This window comes from Nothobranchius furzeri, chromosome 10, assembly GCF_043380555.1.
Source record: "Nothobranchius furzeri strain GRZ-AD chromosome 10, NfurGRZ-RIMD1, whole genome shotgun sequence".
Lineage (NCBI taxonomy): Eukaryota > Metazoa > Chordata > Actinopteri > Cyprinodontiformes > Nothobranchiidae > Nothobranchius > Nothobranchius furzeri.
The window spans coordinates 46,395,718-46,419,067 of record NC_091750.1 but is presented as its reverse complement, the minus strand read 5'-3'; the positions used below and the strand labels follow the sequence as shown (position 1 = coordinate 46,419,067).

The following is a 23,350-nucleotide window of genomic DNA, read 5'->3' as shown; positions in this document are numbered from 1 at the left end:
TAGAAGGCGCTATATCAAATACAGGCCATTTACCATTTAATGTCTCTGCACTGGTTACCCGTTAGAATTAGAGATCATTTTAGAATCCTGACTATAACTTTCAATGTTCCACATGGTCAAGCTCCTCCCTGTATTACTGAACTGTTAAAGCCTTATGCTCCAACCCGAGCCCTCGGGTCCACCCACCAGAACCTTCTAGAAGTTCCAAAGACCAGATATAAAAGTCGAGGTGATCACTCCTTCCAGACTGTTGCACCCCGACTTTGGAATGATCTTCCTTTATCCTTATATAGTACTGACAGCTGAAGACCCTTTTATTTAAGGCTACGTTTACATGAATCTTTTGTTTTCTTATTTCTAACTCAAATTTGTAATCATCTTTCATCTCTTTATGATCAGTTCTATAATTTTATGACAAATTTTTTCTGATGTTAATCTATTTCTGTTTTGAGATCGTTATGATTTTATGGCTTTGTGTTTTATTTTGTTTTGATCTATGTGGAGAACTTTGTGATTCTATGTCTGTGATAAGTGCTATAGAAATACGTTTTACTTACTTACTTGATACAAAACATATTTTATTGTTTATAAAGAAGCTTTTTGAAATTAGCAAAAAATAAAATACATGAATGTGTAAATAAGCTAACTCTGACGAAGATAAATTATGTTTATGTTCATCTGAGCTGCAAACAATAAAGTTATTTTGTATTTTCTTGGCCTTCAAAGGTTACAGAGTGATTTTTCTGTTAAGTACAATAACACAGACATATTTTCCAGAGTTGTTTGAAGGAGTGAATGCAATTTTAAATTCTAGTCTAAATCTTCCACTTGCAAGAGATTTTTCTCTAACTCAAAGAACAACACAGCCTGTATATTATGCAGTCCCACACTTGTATAAAACTGCTTTATCTTGCAGATTTAGTGTGATGCTGTATAATCAGAGGAGAACTGATTGTTTTTGGTTTAAAGCAGGCATGAGCCTGAGCCTCATCCTCCTCTGCTGCTGCCTCTCCTCAGCGGTGTGACACAATGCCACAACAACATGTTACACAGTGACAAGTAGTCCTTGGTTTTCTCCTGAGCACACAAGCAGGGGATGACCATCAGACTGAGCTGTGATACCACCAGGCAAAGCAAAAATGAAACTCAAGCCATCCCTCAGGTCCTTGATGCGTCAGTGGATGGGTGGAAGTAAAACCAGGCTGCTACAGAGAGCATTGGCAAAATGTTGTGGGCGTCATAGACACATACCGGCAGCATGAGTAATGCATGAAAATTAAGCTGAAAATCACTGAAGGAATCACTTATGTGGCAGGCTCTTTATGGATCAGAAAGGAAAAATGTCTAATACAAACAGAATAGCCTACAGGCAAAACAATTAGATATTTACACACACTTAGCAGGGAGATGAATAGTTCAGAACACAAACAGCACCTTATAATAATGTTCCTGTTTTAGCCAGAGAACAGCCCGATGGACAGACATTTGGCATGCGCATAAAGCAAAACCAGAGACACTTTGAACAAGGTGCCAGCCTAACTAGCGTCGCTTGTTAGCTTGTGGTAACCTTTCCTTGCTGATAATGCCCACCAACCCACAAGCTTGCTAATTAATAGGCAGCTGGGGACTTCTAAGGGTGCTAATGCATTCACTTGTCCACTGCAGCATGTAATGATATAGCTCACATTCATCCTCCTGGCATATCAGCATGAGTAAGAGGCTGGTGGGAGTAAAACCCTAATGCTAATCTGAAAAATACACTACAGTAAGACAATGTGATGGAGGTTATGTAAGTCTGTGGGTAAACCATATGTTGGTGTGGGAAGGCAGTGAGAAACAATTATGAATTCAAAGTTAAAACACTTTTTAGTAATCGAAGAGACAAATTTGTCTTTGTGCTTAAAATGTTTGTTTTTCTTGAATATTTTAGGTATTTACTTAAAAAAATATTTTTTCTTTGTCTGAATAAATTAAATATCTGTAAAAACAGCATATTCTAAGATGTAACCTTTCAATCCCATTTTCTCTGAGCTAATCAAAGGACATCATTACGTGGAGTTGAGCACCATCTGGTGGTGGATTTCTTTACTGCTGCTTTAATTTGGACCCGTAATATGTATGCTAATAGTTGTTTACTAATGAACATAAAAAGCTTTATTTCTGTATAAACATATTATTTGTGGTGTTAAATACTTTAAACACAGTGAAATTGAACTTCTGGTGGTGTGCTTGCTAAAATAAGGATGTGTTGGGCTCATCAGGTGCTACACATGTTACACGTGGAGCAACAGTGTTCAGTCCTGGTGCTTTAGCATCATTAACCTGCATGTTCTAGTTACTTCTGCTCCATCACACCTCTTTCAAATGAATGAACCTCCTCGTCAGCGCTAAAATCGTACATTGATTTTAAACAGATGTGTTGGAGCAGAAGAAAACATCTAAAACATGCAGGACGGTGGTCCTGGAGTCCAAATATGAAACACTTCTGATACAGTGAGCTTGTGACTTTTGAATCTTGCACCTTTTAGCTGTCTGCATCTGTTGTCTCTTAAAAAAGCTCTGCAATGTCAACATTTAGTTCCCTTCCAAAAATAGTTATCGAACATCGCCAACATGAAACCGGTTTAACTGGTCTTTGGGCTTCAGACCCTTGCTGTAAAACATTTCAACAACCTTTTCATTTTATTGCTTGTTTTATACATTCAGTATCTCCTGTGTCAGGTAAACGAATGAAAACTGGGTTTACTAAACCTTCACCTTGTTTTAGGGCAGGTATGATCGTCTTTCACTCACGGGCTTTATTTTGTTACAATAAAACTGACACTGCCTTCCCCAGGCGCGCTACTTTTGTTTCCTCTATTCGTAGAACACTCTCCCTGAGGGATTAGGGCTCATCTTTCAACATTCTTTGCCTTGGATGCAACAATTAAAATGGGCTGATTTCAAAATCTTTGAAAGTGTTTTTAATGTTGTTGGTTTGTTTGTACATTCATGACCTTTCACCTGATAATCACCTGATCACAGGATTACCTAACTCCTTTGGAAGCAATGACCATCCACCTTGAAATTAATAATACAGAAGATACTGTAAAAAATTATTCCCATCTCATCCTCTGCGTGTGGTCTCATCCTTCCAAGCTCGGGTCCTCTACCAGAAGCCTGGGAGCTTAAAGGTTCTGCGCAGTAGCTGCCTGTTAGCCACTGGCTAGCGGAGAAAAGCTGCCGTGAGCTGAGAGGCTGAGAGAGGAAACTTGAGTAGAGCTTAAGAAGTAACAGACTACTCAAATGAAAAAGTTGAACATACAGAACATGAATAAAATAAATAATAACAAAACAACAGCTAACCAGGGGTGTACTGCTGCTCTCCACTGTTTGTTTCAGGTTACATCATGTCAAAGTGCAAACGTAAAACGCAGAGCTTGTATGTCCTTAAACAGCTACCGTATTTCAAGACGACCATGGCGCGTTGACCACAGTTTATGTATTTGACTCAGGGGAAAAATCATAACAAGAGAAATATTTAGAATAGATGTTTGTGAGAAATATTAATGAAAAAGTTGTGATCTGGATACACAGAATTTGATAGTAAACAGTTAAAAAGATTACACACTGTGTCTTTAAATAACGTGAGTCCGTAGTGATAATGTTAACAATTGCCATGTTCTGTTTGCTACTGTTGATAGGCTAATCAATCTCCCAACACAGTTAGACCCTGATTTCATATTTCAGACAAAGTGTTATGACTTTGAATCCTTTTTCAATCACAAAATCATAAACATCAGATTGGCCATTCACTCCTCCCTATCAACCAACACAACCAGACCGCAGCTTCAGCCACACAAGAGCAGTCTGGCTAGAACACCAGCTTTCAGTGTGATTAGTGCTAAAACACTGGAGGACATAATTGAGACCTTAAACTCATCCACCTGCTGTCTGGACACCCTGCCAACAGACTTCTTTAAAATTGTTTTTAATTACTTGAAAGCTGATAAAGGCTACAGAAAATTGCTAATTGCTCCTTAATGTCGGGTATTTGCCCAAATCATTGAGAACTGCTGCTGTTAAGCCTCTTCTGAAGAAATGAAAATTATATCCCTTAGTGATGAATAACTACAGACCAATCTCTATTCTCCCTCTATTTGGGAAAATTATTGAAAATGCTGTTATGATCCAGCTGAACAACTTTTTTGGAGACAACCAACCTCTTGGATGGTTTTCAGTCAGGCTTTAGACAACACCACAGCACTGAGACTGCACTGATTAAGGAATTAAATTATATTTGTCTTAATACAGATTGAGGCAAAACATCTGTTCTGATGATGCTCAATCTCAGTGCAGCTTTTGATGCTGTGGACCACAACCAGTGGCGGCTCCAGAATTTTTTTTCTGCAGGTGCTATGAAGGAGCTAGTCTTTTTATTGAGGGTGCTTTGAAGGAAGTGGTCATGCGTACCTGTTGTTCTCACTCCCGTTCTTAAATCTCTACACTGGTTACCAGTAAACTACAGAATCATTTTCAAGGTGCTTCTACTAGTTTATAATTCAATCAGTGGCACCAGTGGACCAGAATACATGTCGGATCTCCTTCTGGTAGATACGCCCAGCAGGGCTCTGAGATCCTTAGGAAACAGTCAGCTGGCAGAACCTCGGGTCAGAACCAAACAGGGTGAAGCTGCTTTTAGCTACAATGCTGCACACAGAGTGAATCCGCTTCCTCATGACCTCAAATGTTCCCCAACTCTAGTAACTTTTAAATCAAAATTGAAAGTGTTCATGTTTTTCATCAGCCTTTGAATGAATGTTTCTTAGCGCCTCGTGTTTTTTATCTTGAGAGGCGCTATAGAAATGATATTTTCTTCTTCTTCTTCATTTTATGCTGCACCTTCTGCACTGTAACTGCTCACCCTTTAACTTTACCTTTTTATCTAACTCTTACATCTAATTTAATTTGTGAATTCTTTACTTCGGTTTTATAGTCTGCTGTTCTATGTTACAATGTTGATTTTAATGTTTTTTGTTCTTGCTGTTCTTGCACCTTTCTTCTGTGTATGAAGTGTGCTATACAAATAAAGCTGCTTTGCCTAGCCTAATGACTGACTAACCTTAGCTTATTACTCCTGACCCTGTTTGCTAATCATTACCTATCGGATGTCTGCTCTCTGCAGAGTTTAATGTTCAGTGTAGTGTTCATTTATGTCTATAAAAACACTGAAGTCCCTACATTTGTTAGTTTAACTTATCTGATCTTAAACTTCTATGTTTATATGAATTAAAATATGGACACTTGGACAAGAGAAGGTTGTTTTCTACTTAAGGTCCAGAAACAAAAATACCTCGGCAGTGACCAAAAGCTGCACTTGGCTGAGCAGAGACGACAAGCATGGGGCTTCAGGCACCACAGAGATGAAATGCGGTTATTGGATTAACTTAGTAAATAAATAAAGTTGTTGCCTAACTAACAGCCTGAATTTAATTTCTGCCTGAAATACATCATGTGTGCTTGTATGCTGATTGTCACCAAATTACTTATTTATATTGTATGTCTTGAGAGGCTGCCGAGAGTTCCTCTTGAATTTAAAGCAAAAAATAAAAAATAAAATAAAAAAATGCAGTGACTATTATCATGACAAGGATGATAGAATATCTCCTAGTCTTGAATATAAGTGAGGATAAAAAGGCAACATTGATGCTGGAGCAGCAGGTTGGAGTTGTGTGCATTAGCACTTTTAATGCTAATGAAATAATTAAATCACCACAAAGTAGCAGTTGCTGACGTTGGCGAGTTGAACGTTGTGCTCTTGTTGCAGAAGACTTCCTGACAGGACTGCCCACATGCAGAAATAGAAAGCCCTGGGCTTTCAGGACATTGTCAGATTCGGGTCTTTAAATGACTCTACGTCCCTTCTTGAGCCCATCGCCACCTGCCACGACACTGACTACCAGCCGCTTATGTTACCTCTGCGCTTATCCAAAGTCTTAGCCCGACTTCTGACAGTCACTGAGAGATTTGTCAATTTGCCTTTTATGGGCGCATGGGCTGCATGGTGGCGCAGTGGTTAACACTGTTGCCTCGCAGCATGAAGGTCACAGGTTCGAAACTCGGCTGCGGCCTTTCTGCGTGGAGTTGCGTGTTCTCCCCATGCATGCGTGGGTTTCCTCCGGGTACTCCGGTTTCCCCCACAGATCACAACATGCCCCATAGGTTATAAATTGTAAGTCGCTTTGGATAAAAGCGTCTGCCAAATAAATAAACATAAACATAAAACTGCTTAGATGCATTTTCCCCCTACCAACACAAAGAACTTGCGCACCTCAAGAGCATCCATCCAAAATGTGATGTTTTCAGCTTTTCTTTAGCAAACATCAAGTCATTATTAAAGGGATACTTTGAAACTATTTCATAATTTCAAATCATTTTCTTGAGCCAGTATGTGCTAAAATGACCCTTTACAGTGTTGAGAAAAGGCCACCCAGCCCCTATTGCCTTAGACTGCCTACAATAAAAGACCACCCTGGCATGTGCAGTTTGATCAAACAGCACAATGCCAAAGATGTCACAACCTTTGAGGAAGCGTGCAATTGAATGTTGACTGCAGGAAAGTCTACCAGAGCTTTTGCCCATGAAATGAATGCTCATTTCTCTACCATGACCCATCTCCAAAAGCGTTTCAGAGAATTTGGCAGTACATCCAACCAGCCTCACAACCACGTATGACCACACCAGTCTAGGACCTTCACATCCAGCATGTTCACCTCCAGGATTGCCTGAGACCAGCCATCTGGACAGCTGCAGCAACAATCGGTTTGCATAACCAGAGAATTTCTGCACAAACTGTCAGAAACTGCCTCAGGGAAGCTCCTCTTCATGCTCGTCATCAAGGCCTAGACCTGACTGCAGTCCATCGTAGCAACCGACTTGATTGGGCAAACACTCACATTTGATGGTGTTTGGCACATTGGAGAAGCATTCTATTCACAGATGAGTCCCAGTTTTCTCTTTTTCTCTTTTTCTCTTTTTCTCTTTTTAGGGCAGATGGCAGATGGCAAACTGCATGTGTGACGTTGTATGGGTGAGCGGTTTGCTGATGTCAACGTTGTGGATCGAGTGGCCCATGGTGGCAGTGGGGTACTGGTGTGGGCAGGTGCATATTATGGACAACGAACACAGGTGCATGTTATTGATGGCATTTTGAATGCACAGAGGTACAACGGTGAGATCCTGAGGCCTGTTGTTGTGCCATTCCTCCACGACCATCACCTCATGTTGCAGCATGATAATGCACTGCTCCAGATTGCAAGGATCTGTACACAAGCTGGAAGCTGAAAACATCCCAGTTCTTGCATGGCCAGCATACTCACCAGACATGTCACCCAATGAGCATGTTTGGGATGCTCTGGATCGGCGTGCACGACAGCGTGTTCCAGTTCCTGCCAATATTCAGCAACTTCACACAGCTATTGAAGAGGAGTGGACCAACACTCCATAAGCCACAATCAACAACCTGAACAACTCTATGTGATGAGATGTGTTGCCCTGCATGAGGCAAATGGTGGCCACACCAGATACTGACTGGTTTTCTGCCCCACCACCCCCCATAAAGAAAAACTGTGCACATGTCAGGGTGGCCTTTTATTGTGGGCAGTCTAAGGCACACCTGTGCTTTATTCTTGCTGTCCAATCAGCTTCTTCTTGTGCCACACCTGTGAGGTGGGATGGATTATCTTGGTAAAGGACAAGTGCTCACTAACACACATGTAGACAGATTTCAGAGCAATATTTGAGAGTCACGGCTGTTTTGTATATATAGAAAATTTTTCAGATCTTTGAGTTCAGCTCATGAAAAATGGCAGCAAAATTAAAAGTGTTGCGTTTATGTTTTTCGGTGTCTATTTAAGGTGTTAAAAAGAAGAAAGTACAGCGAAAAGATAGGTTTTGCTTTTGGTAGGACAAACTGACACTAGGGGGTGCTAAAAGCAAGCCAAAACAGCTCAGTTACCCTCTAAAATAGACAGTTGTGGGGCAAACCTGATCAGTGGACTTGTTATTTTCATCTAATTAAATCAATAAAGATTATCTAAATTTAGGTCTTGTGTTGAATACTCTCTATATCTGTGTGATAGTTGCTCATAATAAAAAAAATATATAAAAAGAACTGCTCACCAGAATATACTGCAAAGCTTGTATGAATAAAAACAAACAGAAAGCAAAAATAGCCTCTTTTTGTGGACCAAAGTAAAAAATTTTCTCTCAGTTGTTCGGAAAAAAAAATACAAATATATAAAAACAAAAGTGATGTAGTCTGCCTCTGGGTAAATTTTACAGGAAAAAAAACACACGCATGCATTGTTATCAAGGTGTGTAGGAGCCTCTAAACATCAAAGAAAGGGTTAAGTTCAGAGAAACATCTCATGCCACTTCGGATGCAGCGTTTTCATGTGCTTGTGGCAAACAGAGGTGAGATGACACATGAAGCAGAAAGCAGACAGATGAGGAAGGATCTGTGGAGACGGGTGGCACATTATTCTTATATCTCAGCTACAAGGCAGACACTGACGGGGGCCCATGGGAGCTGAAAGACTAGTGAAAGAGCTTATTAATCATTTATAGCACTTGGGCTGTGTTCTCAGAACGACACTTTTGTGATAACTCATTTAAGTTACCTCCATTGTCTGTCTAAAAGAGAGACCAAGGCAGAGCTTTAGCTAAAATTCTCACTGCTGTTCTTGTGCGAGAGTATCACAGGTTTTGTCTTAAAATGTTGCTGCAATTCACCTAAAGCAGAATGAATGCAGAAATACATAAAGATGCATCTGAAACTCTGATTTTCCTTTAAGAACTTTAGTCTGAATTTCTGCCCGTTTCTGTCATGAAGCGTAGAAGTGAAGCAGGATTGATTTTAAGAGTTACAGCAAACACATGACAGATTTCCAATATTTTTTTGCCCCTTATTGACTGTTTTTTTTTCTTTATAAATCAAACATAAAAGGATGCTTGACTTGTTGAACTGTTAGTGCTTCTGAAGAGAGCATATTATCTGTATTAGCCTCGCTTCGTGCAGCACATCCTGGGTTAATGCAGCTGATACTGATTCTCAAAACGACTTCCTGGAAATAAAAAAAAAAACTCACATGAAAAGGAATTAAAAAGAAGAACGCTTGTGATTTTGTCTGTGATCCTTTCTTGTGAGTTTGCATGAAACATGTAATACTAACATTGTCAGTGACATGTTTCACATCCAAAAATGAGCTATTTTAGGCCCAGTGAGTGACAAAAAGACCAAATAACCAAAAAAGATGGAAGGAACTGAACTAACAAAGCAAGATTGTTGTCTGTACCTGTCAACAATCTGCCCGCAGCCAGTTGTGAAGATGAGAGGCGAGGAGCTCCCTGTACTGCAAACTTACTGTACATTATAAAGTGTTGCACGCTTCAGGCAGCTTGTGAGTCATTTTAAGTTAAACGCCCGATTATTTTTATCGCTTACAAAAACAAAAGCTTTACAAAAGAATGCAACAAAGACAGTGTCCTCCTGTTTTTTCAGGTTGCAGCGGTGATATTAATCTGAAGGGTGCTAATGCAGCCTGGAACCAAAACTCCATCATAGATGTTGAAAGCTAAAACTAACTTATCATGTTTTAATGCATAAACAGAAGAAATAATTAAAGATAACCAAGAACAGATGCAGAAAATTAGACCAAGTGGAGACAGATGATTCGCTGTGGCGACCTGGGGGGAGGAAGAAAAGAAGAAGAAGAAAAAAAAAACAAGTGTTAAAGCTGCTGCCAGCTTCTCATTAAGGTCACCATGGTTACCGCATACCTTTAGCTCTTACACTGTAACAGAAAATGTAACAACAATAAGACTGGAACAAAAAAGTAGTAGAAGACTGGTTCCTACGCGTGTTGTAATTAAAATGTTTCTACTGTTTTCTGTGGGAGACACAAGTTAAAAACACCCTTTACTTCGAGAGAAGAAGGGAGGATGTGGTAGTCAGTAATGACTGAAGCTAAACATAAAATCATACAAGATAACAAAATACATGTAACATTTCTGTGATCTATTTAGATGTTTCTACCACAGAGGTCCAAAATCCTTCCTGGAAACCCTGATTTTCCAGAGAGTTGGCACTCCACACAGACCAGCATTTCAGTGAGCCAAACTGATGGTCTTACAGGGCACGCTAAAGCTAGCAAGCATACTCGCCGGAAAGCTGACAGCTAACCAAAACAACAACAATGATGAAAAGAGAAAAAGTGCTAGCAATGACACTTCCGTTAGATTCCAACTCAAACTCCTTATAGGAGTGGTCCACATGTTTTTGCGTTGTTGCTAATATTGCTAATGCTACTTTACCGTTCTACTCTCATCACTAGTTTTTCACATCACTGCCTGGGTGTATTTTCATTGGTCATTGGTTGGAGGTTGAATTTGGTCATGAGAGTACTCAGTAAGTGGTCACTGGGCCAGTCACAATGAATAGCTACAGACAGAGGCTAACAACTCATCAGGGGGTAGGGAGGTGGGGTATTCATATGCAGTCTCTGCTCATTAAGCAACAATAAGCTGCAGCTTATAAGCTTGACCCTCCCATATTCCAGTCAGAATTGACAAATCTCCTATGATGGCAAGCAAAATATCTACGAAACAAAACAAGTCCATTTGCCTTCATTTAAACCCCTTTTGGATTACTATGACCTGGATGACTGAGAACCTTCACCAACATATAGCTACAGACCTGCAAATCACCATCACATTCATAGTTTTTGTCACAACTATTCACGACAAGAGATTTTTCTAGGACCGCTGAAAAACACAGTTTGACCCAAGATTTTGGGAGACTTCTCAGTCACCAGTAGTCACAGTGCTCTATTACAGATGAAACCATATACATTTGAATGCATGATTGATTTTTCTTTTGAAAGCTGTGGGGCATGGAATTGGACAATTTTAATGAAAAAGTGTCCTTCAGTGTTTCAGCGCTGGTGGGCCTAATAATGTCGTGATCGGTAGTGTGTGTTTGTCCTGGTGAGTCATCTTGAATCATCACGAGTGAAACTCCCAAAAGTGAGGTGTGTATCGGTCCTTCATCTGCAAACGGATTCTTCTGGAACTTCATTCAGCTTCAGGTGACAAGCTGAAGCCAGATGTGCTGTTATTAAAACGATACAGGAAATACGCTGAAAAACGTTGTTATTGTTGATTAACACTTTTGACTTTCACTTCTCTACATCACCTTCTGTGTTTGGTGATTAACGTCATTTAACTTCTGATGAAGCCAAACGAAACTGTTTGCAAAGTGTGATAAGATTAGGACCAACAGGAAACCCCTGAGATGAGAAAAAATAAATAATAAAAAAAAAACAGATGAAACAAAGGAGGAGCAGGAAAAGAAATAAGATTTAATTGCACCTGCTCAAATCAGTTTACATGTTAATAGTAGGTGTGTTGCTCACCATGCACTGTCTAGGGACTGTCTGCAAAATGAATAACCTGTGGGCTATTCATATTGTGCATTACATTAAACCCCAGCTAGAGACACAAGGACAAGGCCTGTGAGTGCACTTTTATATCTCATTTACAGAAGCAATGGGAATATTGATGTTGGCTACTGTAAACGAATAATTGTCTCATATTCAGCTCCTAATCCAACATAAATATAAATGGTCAAAGCACAAGATCTGACCATCAAAGCCGATTCTCTTCAAACTGATCCAAGCAAAAGAAGAGAGATGCTGATAAAACCAGCGTCCACCTACATGTTCATGTGTAGAGAGATCATTTGCAAACGGGAAACCAGAGGCAAAGTGTGTGTTTGACAACGGCTGTGCAGCAAACAAAGTGCTGCTCTCTGTTGGTCACCGTTGGTACTGAGGAAAACGTCACTTGATCTGCAAGCAGAAAATAACATGATGTTCCCGTTTCAGAGGAAAGGGCTTTTAGCTGCGGATAAAATACAGTTTAGGGAAACATACTCAGCTAAAAGTTTTTATAGGTGTTAGTATCAATCTGTAATCTAGTGAATAAAACCAGATTTTAAAGTTTCAGAATTTATTTAAGCCAAATGAAGACACAAAGTGTAGTTTTCCCTTGCTGCCAAATGTTGGTGCAGCTGCTGCATGGTGAGTGTAGCAGCTGCAGGAGCATTTGGTGTTCCTTAAGTTGAAATGTGCTCCATTAGGCTTTTGATTAATATCAACCTGGAATAAAAAAAAAAGGTGCTGCTTTGTTTATTTTGGGATGATCTCGAGTTCAGAGCCGATCTGAATAAGTGGAAGTACCTCCTGCTGAATCCCTTTTGGAAATGTTTTTAAAGACTTTTGGTTTCACCAGTTGACAAATATTTTTTTAATGACTCAGAATGTATAAAATGGAAACTGAGACTCTCATCTTCTACTCCGAGAACATTTTTCTAAACGTGCATTAAAAAATATTTTACTTCTTAACATACTTCCACATATTTAAAAGTGGGGAATTTTTTGTTGTTGAATTTTTTTAATAATTCTTTCCAATATGTTTCTGGATATTAAACTTTATGTTCTCTAAAACCCAAATGTAACTAGAAGTTCTCTTTAGAGCAAACAGACAAGAAAATAAGTTTAAAAGCGACGCAAATGTATCCATATTTTATTAATTAGGGTTAGAAATGGAGAAAAGATTCATGCAAATAAATGAATATATTTACTCAAAGTCCAAGAGGTGTGTGACATGCAAAGGAGTACGCAGAGTGTTTGCAGGAGGTGAATCCTTGCTACGCACTGCGCCCTGACGTGAGCGCGGATGTGTCCTCGCGTGATCGTTCAGTCTCAAACCCCCAAAAGCCTAAAATACTTGTGGCAATGACACGGAGAGCCCTTCTGAACGCTGATTTATGGAGTTCAAGCCCTGGCGCGGAGGCCGCTGGTGGAGTTCCTGGGTAATGTAGGTCAAAGCAGTGACGGAGGGGTGTCCTCCGTTGAACCCGTGCTGTTTAATCCTCGTGGCAGGCCTGCAGATGGCGCGCACATCCAACCAGTGTTCTGGGTGCTTGCCACGGTACGCGCACGCACGCACACAAAACCATATCCGTAACCAGTGGGAGAGAATGAGATGGTCTGCCTCTCCTTGTACAGCTGTGAGGTCAAAGTTCAGGAGGGCAGAAAGGATCTCCGCTCCGGGACTCAGGCCCCGGGTGGATCAAGCTGGACCCAGACCGACCTTAGTTGACCTCTCTGTCCATAAAAGCTTCCGGGACTGATCCCCCCCCCCTCCTCCTCATTGTTTACTACAAAGCAAAGACAAATGCTTCATTTAAAGTGTGTAAGGCGCCTATAGGAGGATGTGGACAACGCACGCACACCTGACACTGTCTAGACAGAGGGTATTGGGGATGCTGGGGGGACCACGATAACTGTTTTGTTTTTTCTCCTCCACGTCAGTTAGAATACATCTCAGCTCTCTGGATAAATGGCAGGAAAAATAATCCACAATAAGAGGAGAAAAAAGGAGCCGCTCTCCCAAACCTGATTGGCCGGCTGAACCAACACCATTTTTTCCCTGCTCGCAAACTCGAGGTCAGCGCGGGACGTTAAAAAATAAATAAATGAGAAAATAGAAATGCGTAGAAAGTAGAAGCCACGGCAGACAATCTAGCTTGTTGGGAGAGGGCGCGTGAGTGACGGCGCGTCTAACCAATCAGCGGCCGCGGCACCGCTGGCTGGCTGTGACGGACGCGCGCCGCAGTCAATGAGAAGTTCGAACGCGTGACGGACGGAAAACCGAATGTTCCCTTGTCCTTTTGATCCAAACTGGAGAGGGGGTTAGAGCCTCGGAGTTCATTCACGTTAGCGCTCGCTGATGTGTCGTGTAGCGGAAACACACACTTATGTGTCACATAAATGCTTCATTTGTAAATGTTCTGCAGGTTTTTGCGCTCTGACCTTCACTTTACAAACATTAAGCCCCGCGCTGGCAGCAAGCAGAGAGAATACACGGAGTACAGTAGGAATACTACCACCACATCCCATAATAGAGCCGCTTTTTGTGCGACTCCCTTTGCCCTGCGATTGGGGCACTGGGATGTTGACGGCATTCTGATCCAACCCAAAGACGCTGCACGGTTCTTCCAAACGCAGCTTTAAGTGAAAAGGCGTGCCCGGCCGCTCCCCCACCTCCTCCATCACCACCACCCCTCAAAGTACTCCATGTATATAGTTAAAAAATGGGAGGGCGCACTTGAACCGAGCTGCTCTATGAAGGTAGGCTGCAGCGTGTGTTTATTGATGAGATGAAAAGAAGATGGAAGTGAGAAATGAAACAAAGTAAAAGGGGCGCACTGAAAAAGAAAAACTAAAACGTGCTTCGTCGGGGGAGAGCGAGCGAGAAGACGGGGGAGCCGCGGACACGCTATCGCGACTTTTTCAGCGAGCTTCGAAGTGCAGGTAAGAAATAGAGAAAAGTAGGAAAAGAGGACGAATTAGAGCATGTCTCCGGCTGTTATTTCTATTTATTATAGGGACGTTTCCTGTTTGGGTTTTGAACGTCGCTGACTTTGCACGAGAGATGCATAAAACGCTTCCATGTAGTTGGAGCTGGCTTTTATCTAAGTTGCGTTTTAGAGGTGCTGCTGTGGGAACCTGGCCCAACTGGACCCAAACTGAGTGTTAGTGGTCTCTGGGGCTTTTCTTGTCCATTTCTTTTCGACTACAAAAAAAAAAAAAAAAAAAAAAAAAAAGAACCAAGAAGAAGAAGAAACGGCTTGGTGTGACGCAAGTTTCCCATCTGTCGTTATAGCGTGCCCCTTTACTTTCGGATTTATATGCCCCCCCCAAGCTGAGCTGCCTGGGGGTGAGGAGGGGGGACACTTGAGTAGAATCTGGTCAAAGTGTTCACAGGTCGGTTTCTCCTCTTCTGGGGAGGAGGAGGGGAAAAAAGCCCCAGCGATGCTCACATTTTACTCACAGCCTACGTGAGCCCGGAACAACTGTAGCGAGCCGACGTGCGCATTTTTGGCTTTTAGGTCAGTTATTTGAGGCAGAGGAAACGCATTTCACATCTATAGGCCCACTCCCTCGGGACGCTTTTCAATCTGTCTCACTTTGATCAACTTGCCAAAATTGTGATATATTATTTTTTTACTATCTGAGATACCCCCTCCGCAGATTTAGTTCATTTTATTTTATTTTTTTGTAAAATAATTAAAACTGTATTCCACAATTACTTCAAATGTCCAAAGGATTACATGCTTATTTTTTTTAATCACTTTTAGCCCATCCGAATCTCATTTTGTTCTTATTTCTATACGCGCGCTGGGCTGTTGTAGATATGGAGCCATGCATGTTCTGGTATAATTAAAGTTGCAGGAGACGCAGCCTCTTTTGCCTTTAGAGACATTTGGTTGCAAAATATTAATGGCGAACTCGTGATTCCTTTGCTCTGCATGAGTTGGCAGAACAAATAAGGGTGCTTTTAGTTTCTTTGTTTCTATATATAGTTCAATTGGAAATATTAACTGGTGACGCGTTTGGGTGATGAAACATGCATAAATAAAATGAACCAACGACTTTAATACATTCATCCAAAGGGTCACAGGGAGTTTATATCCCGAGAGCAACATGTCAGATCCGCTCATCCTGGCTCCATTTGTCGGCGCTGGAGCGTGCGTGCACGTGCGAGGCGGACAGATGTTGTCCCACAGCGCTGCCTTTTTGTCTTCTATTTTCTTGGTCGGTCAGGAATAAAAATAAATAAATGAATAAAGAAATAGACAGTGTGTTCTCAGAGTTGGGTTTTTTTACGCGCAGGTCATGTACGGTCATGTAGGAGAGGTTTCATCCCTGAGGGAGGATGAGGAGGGTGATGGTGAGGAGAGCCACGCTTGAGTCCATCTGTGAATAGATGGATGTGTGTGCGTGTGTAATTTTCAATTTTGCAGCGATCACTTCCTCACTCCGCCTTCTTTCACAGCATGATGCCTCCACAACGTAAACGGGCTCCTATAGGCTTGCAATTTGCTAGCTGCTCTTGGATGATTTATTTTTCTGAATGGACACGCAGAGCTGAGCGTGCTGCAAGAACACAGCCTCAATGTAGACTTCACCATCTGTCACAGGCTGCATGTAGTGACATATATAAGCATGCCCGAGTCTACAAACCCCACATCTATAAAATAATCCACAAAAAAGCACCTGCACTTTAATTTAATGCTTTATTTGATGGATTTTAGAGTCATTACCTGATCTGTGAGACCCCACCAGGTGCCCCTGTTTCATCTCATCCAAATTACTAATGAATAAAATATGTATAGGCTAGTGGTGGCAGATATTACAAAACGACCATATCACTGTTTATTAACAGTGAAATCCCAATCATGGCTTTATTGTAATCTTTTAAGAATGGATTATTTTAAAATTATTTTTCAGGTGAACAATAATACAGCTTTGATGGCACAGGTTATATTTAACAGCCTCATACTAACCCATGCATGTAATGCTAACATATTGCAGTAGGTACTAATTAACAGGGATGTAAGAAAAAATGATACACTTAAATATTGCAATATTTTGGGTTATCATACTGAATCAATATTCAAAAGCAGTGGGTCATTATTTTTTTGAGAATTTACATGCAGATTTTAACTGTATTTCGTCTGTGTGGTGCAATTAAACCTCCGATGGCTAGGTGGCAGCAGTTTTTACTGCCTCTGTTCTGATGGAACAACAACATTTTGCAACTGGGGGTGTTTCTCAATGTCAAGATGCCTGGCCTCGCGAGGCAATGTCTTGCGAGGCCAGACGCCTTGCTTACGAGGACACTGTCCTTTCTTGGTCAAAGAAAACGGTTAAATGGAACAAACTTGCGGCTTCCACGGCGGTCACGTAGCATCTCTTGACACAGGAGATGAAGTTATATTTTACACGTATTAGTTTCATTATACATATATAACGAGCCTTACTTTTAAAATTGTGTATATATTTGTTAAATTAAATATTTAAGTGAGTTACTACTCGCTAGCCACCGAAGCTGCAACTAATAGGCAACTAGCCAACCATAGATAACTTCTTTGGATCTAAAAAAAAAACATTTAAAAATAGCTGACTTACATTTCAACTTGAAATTTGCCCCTGAAGTAGCTTCCGGCTTCTGATCCGCCATCCTTTTTAAAAATACTGCGGTGTATTCTGGGTAATTTTTGACCAAGGCTAGGCTACAAGACATCTCCCGTGTATTCTTGCTCAGCTAGCTAGACGGCTAACAAACGGAGAACACACGCCTCGGTAGAACATGAACATTGGAACACGTCTTGGCGGCTCCCGATGACATATCTCCTAGGCAACCGGGGCGGGGCCAAGACATCAAGGCACCCTCGATGTGTCTTGGAAGCGTCTTCCAATTCAGTCTTAAAAATTGCAAAAATCATCTGGCGTTTGGTACAGCAATGTCGTATCGTCTCCCCTTTATTGGGATATTTATCGTTTTGCCACATTCTTGTGAACACACACCCATAATTATCATAAATTAGATGTTACATCACACTCTTGCAGTCATGTAAAAAAAACTGAGAAAATCATCAAATAAAAGCATCTTTGTCTTTCTGTGGTAAATGCACTATCACCAGGCAGAAATCGATCAGTGTGTCACATCTTAAATGATCCGGGTGGAAACTATTCTTAAAAATTGTTTTCCTCAGGCTTTCCAACAGATTTTCACATTATAACACTGACCCTGCAGCTTCCATACACATATACACTTTCATCAATCCCGTTCTCTGTGTGGCAGCAAAGCCCCACCCAGAGCTGATTAATATTTAACAGATCCAGGGTTATCAAGACAAATAAACCCACAAACATCAGGGAGGAAGGAGGGAGGGGCCATCATCTAATCCACACCTGGCAATCAACCCCAGTTTTCTTTGAATTTTTGCCTTCCCTCATCATCCGCTGCTTGTCACACTCCTTTCTCGTTCAACAATTTGACAAACTGTCATGAAGTGTTAATAACGTTTTACTTTGTCTTTCTGACTGATATTTGTCACGCTTTCACACGTTCTCCTCCTCCAACCTGACTATTTGGGTTATTTCAAGTGTAAAATAAAAAAAAAATCTGTGAGAATATACGTGTAACAATGTATTGAGTGTTCCTAAAAAAATATAAAAGACAAAAAACAATCATGTTGTTCTGTACTTGCACGCAGATGGCAGATGAGTATTCCAAACAGTTTTTAAGTGCAGTTGAAGAGGCAGTGTTGCCCAAACAGACAAGATAGAGACATCACTCGGCAAAGCTGAATCTCTGGCTCCTGGTTTACTCACGCGTTCCAGTTATCCTCCTTAGGCTGTTACCTGGTAATACTGGCAGCCTGCAGCTTCCTCAGTTACATTTATATATGTGTACATAATGATCGCATTTTTTATTATGTGGTAGGACGTAGTGAAGTGGTGAGAGATTGTTTACTTGAATTTTCATCAGCATTGGAAATAAAAGATCAATTTTCCCAATAAGGGAACAAAATTAAGGAGCTACTTTTTGTTGTGAATAGAATCCAGGTGTAAATATTCTAATAAAATATCCAAATACAGTAAAAACTCTTCCGGCAGCCTCCGTTAACCTTTTCAGTTGAAGTCAAACGAGCGAGGGAACTCCAAATTTCCATTTGTGTGTTTTACCGTCACACGAAATAGGCAAAGAGAGCAAATGAAAAGGGGGACTTGCACTTGAATCCATTATTGCACTTTGTCTTCTTGCACTGTTGAACACATTTGGCAGCCATTTTGGGAATGTGGTAGAGTTCCATCAATGTAACGAGCCACTTTGTGGATTGCGTCCAGAATGTCACAGGGCTTGTAATCTGCTGGCTCGTTTTTGTCTCCGGCAGTTTGTGCTTTCTGTCTTCTTTCTTCCCTTTTTTTTGTCTTCACGGGACTTGTCAGAACAAAATTCTCCAATAGAGCAAAAGTCACCTTTGATGCCAACTCATACTATTTTTTAGGCACACACCTTAAAATAACATGTCCTAAATGTATTTTCTTAACGGAGTTAAGCCTTTAATACTGTTGGTTTTCGGTGTAAAAAGATCGCAGAAAGTTTCTCACCCGGTGTTTATGGCAGAGACTTACAGAAGTTACAGCTTTAACCCTTTCAAACATACATCTTTCTTTTATTCAAAAAAATGATTTATCAAAAAACATTTTATTAGTCTCAGTGAAAACCAGGAAAGGCTAAATAAAATTATTAATATTATTAATGAAACTCATGGGTTCTTTTGTAAATTATTCTCAGGAATTTTGCAAATCTAAAAAAAGACAATAAAAAATTATTTAGAAAAATATATTTAAGTGTAGCGTTGGAGAAGGCCATGAAAGGTTAAAACACTGTACACAAGGCTCACATCGCATCAGGCTCTAAAGCTGATGTTAAATCGGTTTTCAATTGGAGAGGAGTTCAACCGTGTTACCATGGCAACCATGACTTTTCACCTGTAAACCGGCACAGAAAATCATTAAATACAAACATGTTTTTATTTTCTTTGTTTATTAAGAATAGTGACATTTACACAAGTGTGTGTGAGAGCCCGCTCAACCTTGGTGGATTAAAAAAACTGGAAGTTATTGACAGCTTCCTCTTGGCTTGCGTGCTTGGATCATTTTACCTGCAAACACACTTTTTTTTAGCACTTATAACGCCTTTCTCCATTTTTTATGTTTATTTAATTTACTGAAAATCCCAAATTACACAATCACAAGACTTGCCGATCATTTTAGTCATTTGTTAACCCTCTGGAGGCAGGCGTTGCAGAATTAGCAACGTTAAAACCTACCTACCTGGTTACTCCACAAACATATTTCATGAGCATTTTTTAACTCGGAAGTACCCCTGAAGGACTTAGTTGTTCGTCCTTTTATCAAAACTTATTTTGAGCCTGAGAGGGTTAAGGCTTATGCAATGCCACATGTTCGGATGAGTTATGGTGAATGTTTTCCTGCATGAGGCAAAGATAAAAATAATTAACTTTGCCTAAAGAGAGGAGCACAGACCTTGCTTATTGATTCAGCCAAAGCTGAATGAAAGGAAAACATTTTAGGCAAATGAAAGAATTATTTTTCTCTTTCCAACATATTAAAGTCATAAAGACAGAAAAATGAGTTTTATGATTGCATTTAGGATGAAATGTTGATTAGTTAGTAGCCAGAACCTTAAAAGTTGATTAAAAAAACGCTTAAAAAAATCTGGACTCATGTTTGCAGCTCTGTAACTTTCAGATGAGGCAGAAAGTGGAAAGCTGACTAACGTTATGACGTGCTTTTCAGTTGCAAAGGGACTTTTGCTTTGGAATCTTCTCCCCCTGTGAGTTTTGCAGGAATGCGTACTGAAAGCACACATTGAGACTGAATAAGTATTTGCAAATGTGCCAGGCGGTTGTCACAGAGCTTTTGTTCACTTTGAAAACCTTATGGAGTCTTATGAAACACAGTTACTGTCCTTAGGTCCCCAAAAAAAGCTTGAAAGAAGTTTGTCTGAAGTGACTGTTTTGTGATCTTATTTTTTAAATTACAGACTTGTTTTTCTACAGTTACGTTATTAAATGATATCAGGATATGTTTTGTATTTTCAAGCTAAATTTAAACGTATTGAAAAGTATTTCTTTTGTTACGGTAGCCATGTTCTCGATAACACTGGGTTAAATCTGTATTTTCTCCTGTCGGCTCTTCTGGTTTTGATAAATTTGTTTCATGTAACAACCTCATCAGGGAAAATTTTCACAGCGAACCTGTTTTTTCCTTCATCGTTTCTGCAATTCAAAATGTGAAAACTAGACTAAACTTTTGCTGTCTAGCAGATAAAAACTTGAAGAAAGGGCAGTTTTCTCTGTTCAAAGGCAGCTTAAAACCTGATAATTTAACAGATGTGAAAAAGGGGCTCAAATTGCAAAATTTTATTTGTGTGTGTGTGCGTGTGTGTGTACGGTTTTACGCGTCAGGCAGAGATCACTGACTAATTTAAAGGAAGGAAAAATAATCTAAAGTTTAATAATTATCAAAGCGCTTAGTGAGTTTTTAAGCTATTACTGAGACAAGCCGTGCCGAGTTCTCTTAAGGCGGTACTGTAAACTGCTCTCAGGGCAGCTAAAGTTAAGGGTGCAGCCTCTTTCGGTGTGCAAACAGAAGAGGAATTTATTTGCTCAGTCATACTTATGTTACGACTTCATCGCAAAAAAAAAATCATTTATTATATTCTGACTTTTTTTTTATTAAAATGGCAACAAATGTTTTGTTATTAAAATAAAAAAGCAGGAAACCATTGATAATTTCCTGAGCCACTTTTTCAGTCAGGAAATAAAAAGTCATTCATTGTGGTTTTGAATTACAACAGTTGTTCCAGGTGTCAGAGGAAATACACGTCGAACCTGCTAAACAACAACAAATACAGTTTTGAGTTTTACCGAAGCAACTGGACTTGTTGTACATTACATTTGACATTTATATTTAATTATGGGTAAATACACAATGTGGTGCTCCTATCACTTGTTTTCCATTTTCCAAAGCAAATGCAGTCCGTGTGTCGACCTCTGTGCAACGTTTAGGTGCGTGTTTCACCCTTTCATCAGCGGTCAGCTGTGGATTTGGTTGTAGGATGTTTTTCGCTGTAAGAGCTCTAAATAAAGTGTGACAGCAGCCGTATAAACTAACATTAAGCTCTGTGCTCTTTATGTTTTTTAATGAATGCGTCTTAGACTAAATGTCCTTTCTAGCCTTTGACTGTTGGACGCTTTGCTGCTGGCTAGTGTCATCATTCATTCATTCGTGTGGTATTTCTTTCTCTGCCACTCTTTTTCAGGGTCAATCAAGCGTATCCCAAAATGCATTTACAGGAAGGCAGGTCACTTGTGGCACACAAAAGAGAAAGACAGTTGCAGAGGTAACAGGAGCTAGCTTTCAAACATACGCTGCTGAGTAAGAAAGATGGCTGAAAAATCAAAATAAAGCATGGACCTTTCTAAGCCTTCTCCTCTAACCATGGCAAAAGTGTCCCATTTTAAATTTAACATGCCTAAAATACTCACAGCCAGGATTTTATAGTTGCAGAAAAGGCTGGTCGGCCATTTCTGGAGTCTCGGAACAATTTTTAAAAGGGAATGATTGCTATGCATTCAACAGGCTGCACCGACCAACTATTCATGGTTATTAAAAAGACTAAAGGGTCAGAGGATTGTCTAAAACAGAGCTAGTGGGTGGCTGTCACACGCCCCTGCCTTATGAGGGGACTGTACTTACAGTTTCTGCTCGCAGATCAGAGGACAACCTAAACAGGTCACGTTAGGAAGTGTAACAGTGATGGGGAAGGTCTGGTGACAGGTAACATATTGCTAAAGGCCAAATAGCAGTCGCCAAATAAAAATCTGTAACTGTGTTTGCTTCAAAATGACGTTTCAACAGATACACAGGTACAAAAGGAAACATTAAAGTATGAAACACGTGTGACTAAAACACAGTAGAATTACTTTTGTTGCTTTTGATGTTTTGAAAAAAATATTAATTATAATTGAGGGAAACTACCAAAATTTAAACCAAACTCGCAGCTAATCCACTAGTGGGTAAAATGACTAAAATGAAGTAAAAGATGTCGGGTCCTTTGACATGGGTATTTGCAGAAAGGTTATGAACAAATCTTATATGTTTTTTTTTTAAGTTTTTAAATTATTTGAGATTTTCTGACTGGATTGAAAAGCTAACAGCTAGTCACAGCTGTGCCAAAATAGACTTAAACCGTCTTGAAGTGACAATGTGTAGTTTTTACCGTTAATCTCTGGAAATAGCCATCGAAATGTTGTTGAAAATGAATTAAATGATGCCCAGTTGTTGAAAAATACAAGTCAGGTCTAAAATACATGGTGCGGGTCTAAGTCTCTGGGCTATGCCATATTAGATGCCGTGTTTCCTTCTACGGGAGCCTGTAAGGACAAAATGTATTTACTGATTTGTAAAAAATGGATACAAAATTTCTCCATTCATAAACGTTGTTGTTTTACACATTTACCTCTTCGCTCGTTAGGGAGTCTGTCCTTTTGCTGGACGTTACGCTCCTAGGGATTTTTGACCCTAATGGCCATCCATTGGTAAGGTCTTACTCAAGCACAATAATGCAGCTTGCTTGCAATGATTTAGGTATGTACTGCCCCCTATCGTCATGGGAAACACACATCGTCACTTTAAACAAAACCTGAATGTTAAAACTGCTGTAGTGTTTGGGTTAATATTTTGTTAACTATTACACTATTAGCATGTATGCACTTATGCTTGCTGCTTTAGCTAATAACACTCGTAAAATAACTTTAAACTCCAGCCTACATCAAATGTGTTTTTATTGATAGAAATAT

General features: G+C 40.1%; 1 protein-coding gene across 1 annotated transcript in view; it reads left to right on the top strand.

Moving 5' to 3' along the window:
• The first annotated feature begins 14,083 nt into the window (after positions 1-14,083).
• zbtb20 (zinc finger and BTB domain containing 20) overlaps positions 14,084-23,350 on the top strand; it is a 39,245-nt gene continuing 29,978 nt past the window's right edge. Inside the window, exon 1 of the mRNA XM_015960808.3 lies at positions 14,084-14,417. The gene's annotated coding sequence lies outside the window, so the exon portion shown is untranslated. The remainder of the gene's footprint in view (positions 14,418-23,350) is intronic.